The sequence below is a fragment of the Chiloscyllium plagiosum genome, unplaced genomic scaffold, assembly GCF_004010195.1.
Source record: "Chiloscyllium plagiosum isolate BGI_BamShark_2017 unplaced genomic scaffold, ASM401019v2 scaf_35427, whole genome shotgun sequence".
Classification (NCBI taxonomy): domain Eukaryota; kingdom Metazoa; phylum Chordata; class Chondrichthyes; order Orectolobiformes; family Hemiscylliidae; genus Chiloscyllium; species Chiloscyllium plagiosum.
The window spans coordinates 2,449-8,759 of record NW_025203639.1 but is presented as its reverse complement, the minus strand read 5'-3'; the positions used below and the strand labels follow the sequence as shown (position 1 = coordinate 8,759).

At 50.1% G+C, this 6,311-nt stretch overlaps 1 long non-coding RNA gene across 1 annotated transcript in view; it reads left to right on the top strand.

Moving 5' to 3' along the window:
- The first annotated feature begins 2,618 nt into the window (after positions 1–2,618).
- The window catches only part of LOC122546315, a 5,358-nt gene continuing 1,665 nt past the window's right edge, over positions 2,619–6,311 (top strand). Inside the window, exons 1-2 of the long non-coding RNA XR_006310712.1 lie at positions 2,619–2,704; positions 4,323–4,337. This is a non-coding gene — a long non-coding RNA (uncharacterized LOC122546315). The remainder of the gene's footprint in view (positions 2,705–4,322; positions 4,338–6,311) is intronic.

Below are 6,311 nucleotides of genomic sequence, written 5' to 3'. Positions count from 1 at the left end.
TTGCCTGCCCATCAGCGCACTCCCCCATGTCCCCTCCCACCCCAGACCCCGACCAGACTCACAATCTCCCGGGAGAGTAGGGACAAACAGTAAAGATGGGAATTCCACTGAGGAACACACTTTGTAAAATTTAGCCCTGAAACCAAACACACAAGCTCTGGGAGAGCGTGTCTGAGTAATGGGGCCAATGAGGTACCATTTCTCTCCATACCGACACGTCGGTCAATCTCAGGAAACTATCCAACTCCTTTCCAAATGAACCACCCCTGGACTCAGCTCTCCCACTGACGACAGAAGAGATGGAGAGTAAGATGGAGCTGAAAGTCTCTGTATGTGACTGATTACGCTCGTGAGAAACAGTGTCCACAGCGCTAGTTCAGAGAGGTGAGTGAATCAGTTCATAGATCCAAAGAGAGAGCATGAAAAAGAGACTGACAGCAGCATAAAAGGGAGTCCAATGGCTTCCAAATTGTGAAAGGACACAGACAGTGTGAAGGACATTTGCAGATCTCATGATTTACAGAGCGAGTCACAGAGTCATAGAGATGGACAGCATGGAAACAGACCCTTCGGTCCAACCCATCCATGCCAACCAGATATCCGAAACTAGTCTAGTCCAATTTGCCAGCACTTGGCCCATATCCCTCCAAACCCTTCCTATTCATGGCTTGACTGAAGCACTGAGCATGCAGTATGTATGTAAGCCAAGAGACAGTGCTGGGCCAGCTCAGATGGAAATGGGCTGTGGTTGGAAAAACGAGAGACAGTACGAATTGCTGAAAAGGATTTACCAAACAGGCCGAATGCACTGGAACTGATGTGTGCTGTTCCTGTCCTGGGAGCGTTTGATGGGGACAGTGTAGAGAGAGCTTCACTCTGTACCTAATCCCGTGCTATCCCTGTCCTGGGAGTGTTTAATGAGGGGACAGTGTAGAGGGAGCTTTACTTGCAGTTTGAAGCAGTATGCCTACATTGAATATTGAGATAGTCCTACAGTCCTACAGCGTGGAAATAGACTCTTCGGCCCAACCAGTCCGTGCTGAACATGATCCCAAACCAAATGAGTCCTGCCTGCCCACTCCTGGCTCACATCGCTCCCAATATTTTCTATTCATGTGCTTATCCAAATATCGTTTTAAATTGTGCCCATATCCACCACCTCCTCAGGAAGATCGTTCCACACACAAACCACTCTCTGTGTAAAATAATTGCTCCTCAAGTCCTTTTTAAATCTTTCTCCCCTCACATTAAAAATGCACCCCTTAATCTTGAAATCCCCCATCTTTGGACTAAGCCACGCTGCCATTCACCCTCTCTGTCCCCCTCATGATTTTATAAAACTCAACCTCCTCTGCTCCAGTGAAAGAGGTCCCAGCCTACCCCTATAACTCAAACCCTCCATTCCTGGCAACATCTTGGTAAATTTGTCCTGACCTCCCTCCCTCCAGCTGAATAATATCCTTCCTTTCACAGAACTGGACACAGTACTGCAGAAGAGGCCTCGCCATTATCCTGTACTACCTCAGCATGACGTCCCAACTCCTATATTCAAAGGGCAGAACAATGAAGGCAAGTGTGCTAAATACCTTCTAACTGCCCTGTGTTCCTGTGACACAAACATCAAAGAATGATGTACTTGAACCCTGAGGTGTCCCTGTTCTCCAACAATACCCAGGGCGCTACCATTAATTGTACATGGCCTGCCCTTACTTGTTTTACCTAAATGCAACATCTCACACTTATCCAAATTAAACTCCATCTGCCACTCGTCAGCCCATTGACCCAATTGATCCCTTTGTACTCCAGGTAACCTTCTTCACTGTCCACTATGCCACCAACCTTGGTGTCATCCGCAAACTCACCAACCTATATTTTCATCCAAATCATTGGTATAAATGACACACAACAATGGACCCAGCATCCATCCATGTGGAACACCACCAGTCGCTGGCCTCCAGTCTGAAAAACAACCCTCCATCACCACCCTCTGTCTCCTACCATAAAGCGAATTTTGTATCCAGTTGGAAATCTCTCCCTAGATCTCATGTGACATTACCTGTCACTTGTATGACATGATCACTTCTTTTTAACTCTGATACTGAGTGTCATCATAAAGAGAAACAGTGAGTGCTTAATGTTACATATTGGGTGGTGTGTTTTTCTGTCCCAGAAAATATTGCCCCCCCCTCCCCCCTCCATTTAAACAAGGTTCTCCCAAAGCTCTGACCAACTCCCTGAATATGCAGATCCATCGTCCTGTCCCAGTCAACCACAGATACAGACCCACTGCTGTTCCTCACCTTCCACAGGAGCCTGGTTTCAGGGGTTAGCTCCAAGTATTGTGAGGGGTGGACAGCCTGGGATTGCTGGCTGGGAAAAGGTTCCCAGGATCCTTTGCTCTGCGGCCAATGCCTTATCTTTTGGCTGACATTTCATCGCCTGTTGATTGACCCGTAACCAATCTGCCAGAGAAGCTGATTCATGGGCAGGGCAGAGTGGCAGCTGCTCTGACAGGAGCCAAGTGTTGCTTGGCTGGGTGTCAGGAGGCTGGTCTGACAGTGTACATAAACCCAGGGTGCACCGTGTACAGATCACCTCAGCTAGAGGCAAACAGACAACTCACCGTGAGACTTCCGACTCACTACAACCATGAAGTATCTGTGTCTGTTCCTCCTGGTCAGCCTGATGGCAGTGGTCATGGCAGGTACGTAGAAGTGTGCTGTTCCACTCACCCCCTGGTAGTGGTCAGCTTTTTAATGTCAGTCCTGCTCTCGTGACCTCTAGATGGACCACCGAATGTCCAGTGTAGACCATGGACAGAGCTCGCAGCCTCTGGACGGAGCTCCAAGTGTCCAGTGTAGACCATAGACAGAGCTCGCAGCCTCTGGATGGAGCCCCGAGTGTCCAGTGTAGACCATGGACAGAGCTCACAGCCTCTGGAAGGAGCTCCGAGTGTCCAGTGTAGACCATAGACAGAGCTTGCAGCCTCTGGATGGAGCCCCGAGTGTCCAGTGTAGACCATGGACAGAGCTCGGAGCCTCTGGACGGAGCTCCGAGTGTCCAGTGTAGACCATTGACAGAGCTCGCAGCCTCTGGAAGGAGCTCCGAGTATCCAGTGTAGACCATGGACAGAGCCCGTAGCCTCTGGACGGAGCCCCGAGTGTCCAGTGTAGACCATGGACAGAGCTCGGAGCCTCTGGACGGAGCTCCGAGTGTCCAGTGTAGACCATGGACAGAGCTCGCAGCCTCTGGAAGGAGCCCCGAGTGTCCAGTGTAGACCATGGACAGAGCCCGTAGCCTCTGGAAGGAGCTCCGAGTGTCCAGTGTAGACCATGGACAGAGCCCGTAGCCTCTGGACGGAGCCCCGAGTGTCCAGTGTAGACCATGGACAGAGCTCACAGCCTCTGGACGGAGCTCCGAGTGTCCAGTGTAGACCATGGATAGAGCTCACAGCCTCTGGACGGAGCTCCGAGTGTCCAGTGTAGACCATTGACAGAGCCCGTAGCCTCTGGACGGAGCCCCGAGTGTCCAGTGTAGACCATGGACAGAGCTCACAGCCTCTGGACGGCACTCCGAGTGTCCAGTGTAGACCATGGACAGAGCTCGCAGCCTCTGGACGGAGCTCCGAGTGTTCAGTGTAGACCATAGACAGAGCTCGCAGCCTCTGGACGGCACTCCAAGTGTCCAGTGTAGACCATAGACAGAGCTCGCAGCCTCTGGACGGAGCCCCGAGTGTTCAGTGTAGACCATAGACAGAGCTCGTAGCCTCTGGACGGAGCTCCGAGTGTCCAGTGTAGACCATGGACAGAGCTCACAGCCTCTGGATGGAGCTCCGAGTGTCCAGTGTAGACCATGGACAGAGCTCTGTCACCTCAGAAAGGTAACCAAACCTTGGAGACAGAGTAAAGGACGTTTACTCGAACAGTTCCAGGAGAGAATGGTAAACCTGGGGCTGTTCTCACAGCACAGAGGGTCAAGGGGAGATTTAATTGAGGTGTTTAAAATTCCCAGGGTGGTGTCAATGGAGGGAAAGTGTTCCCACTGGTAGGAAAGCTGGGGACTGAAGGAGGCAGAGTTGGCCAATTCGCAAAGGGAGGATGTGGAGAATGTCGATCCCACAGTGGATTACTGGGATCCAGGGATCACGCTCAGAGTGGGTGATGGAGGCAGGCCCGTGTTGTTTCGGAGAGGTTCCCACTGAGTTTTTACAGTGATCTCTGAACAGGAGATATTTGAATTCCTGAACCAATTGCGTTGAGAATGTGAATCGTCACTCGTTTTTCTGCAGCCGATGTTAACACAGATATCTGTTTCTTCCACAGTCCCTGAACCATTTGGTAAGTATTTTAACATTGGAACTATCTGTTCAATATTGGTATGTTTCAATCTCTCCGAACAGTCCGGTGGGTTCTCTGTATGTGGGGAGTCTACTCTGTTATGTAACACTGCTGTAAAACCACGGCAGTGGGTATCCTTGGGGGCACAAGCAGACAGGGTACCTTTTGCCTTGGCTATCCAAGTTTGTCACCTGGTCTAGCTATTGCCCAAGCATGTTAATCACTCAACTGAACATGGGTAATCTTCAAAACTGCCAACTGCTTTGGGTGTTCAGCCAATCAGTACCAGTCCAGATGGCTGTACATTTCTAACTTGGGCCGACATAGCTGAAAGGTAATCATATCCCAACTGGGTCCATAGACTCCCTGCATTGTGGGAGCAGGCCATTCAGCCCATCAAGTACACGCTGACCCTCCAAAGGGCATCCCATTCTCTACCCCATCCCTGCCTTCCCATAGTCAATCCATCCAAACCTGCACATCTCTAGACTGCGGGAGGAAACCAGAGCAGACATGAGGGGACAATGTGCAAACACAGATGGTCGCCCGAGGGAGGAATCGAAGCTGGGTGCCTGGCGCCATGAGACAGCAGTGCTAACCACTGAGCCACCGTGCCAACTGCCATGTAGTCCCATTAAATACATGAACCACGAACTGGACAATCAAATCAGTATCCTCTCTCAAGTGATGAGACAGTAAGTGTACAGGTAGATACACTAGTGAAGTGGACAGTAGCAATTGGCCTTGGGATGGTGATATACCCCAAGCAATGGTCGCAGTAGGCAAGACAGCTCAGCATTAAGAGCACTGATTCTAGTCAATGACCTTTCCGTTCCTTAATGCCAATTTCTACCTCTCCCTCCTTTTGCAACATCCTCACCTCTCCTGAGGAGGTAACAAAGGGAGATGGATGAGGGCTATCCAGTGGAGTTTTGGAAGACATCACAAGACAGACCTGGCCAACTATGTCAAAGCCCATGGGTTCCCAAGGATTTTTTTGGCTGCTGAATATAACATTGGGTGGAAGGTTTGGTCGTTGATGTGTGGTTGGGTGAGTGGGACGTAGACCCCCTTGAGGTTCTGTTATATACTGTGGTAAGCATTAATGGTTTAAAAGCGGTGTCCAGGTTTAAGGAAATTCAGTCAGGAATGGCTTAGTGCTCTTATGTTAATCCAGAGAGTCTGGGGACTCGGGTTCGAAACCTGCCACGGCCAGATGGTGGAATTTGAATTCAACAAAAATCTGGAATTAAGGGTCTAGTGATGGTCATGAACCTATTGCTGGGGGAAAAAAAAAATCCCATCTGGATCGCTCATGCCCTTTCAAGATGGAAACTACCATCATTGCTTGTTCTGGCCTCCACGTGACTCCCGACCCACAGCCCAATGTGTTTGACTCTTTCCTTCCCCTCTGGGCAATTAAGGATGGGTGATAAATACTGGTCTGGCCAGTGATGCCCACATCCAGTGAACAAAGTAAGTTTCTTTAAGCCAATCGAACGTGTCCTACCAATAAAGAAAAGGACTCCATTTGCTTTCTTCATGATGTGTAGTCCATCCAGCCAGCTTCCGGGATCTGTACACACTCGCTGGAAGATCCCCCGGCCCTCTGCTTTGCTCTACGTTCTCCGACTCACCGTTTTGTTTGGCCCCTCCCACTACAGTGTTCCAGATTTCTCCAGGTTTTATACAATCCCTACAGTGTGGAAACAGGCCATTTAGCCCAATGCGTCCACACCAATCAGCATCTCACCCTGAACCATCTCCTGACATTTCCCACGGCCAATCCACCCTAACCTGGACATCCCCTAACTCTATGGGACAATTTAGCATGGCCAATCCACCCTCACCTACACATCCCTGGACACTATGGAACAATTTAGCACGGCCAATCCACCCTAACCTGCACATCCCTGGACATTATGGAACAATTTAGCATGGCCAATCCACCCTAACCTGTACACATTTGGACTG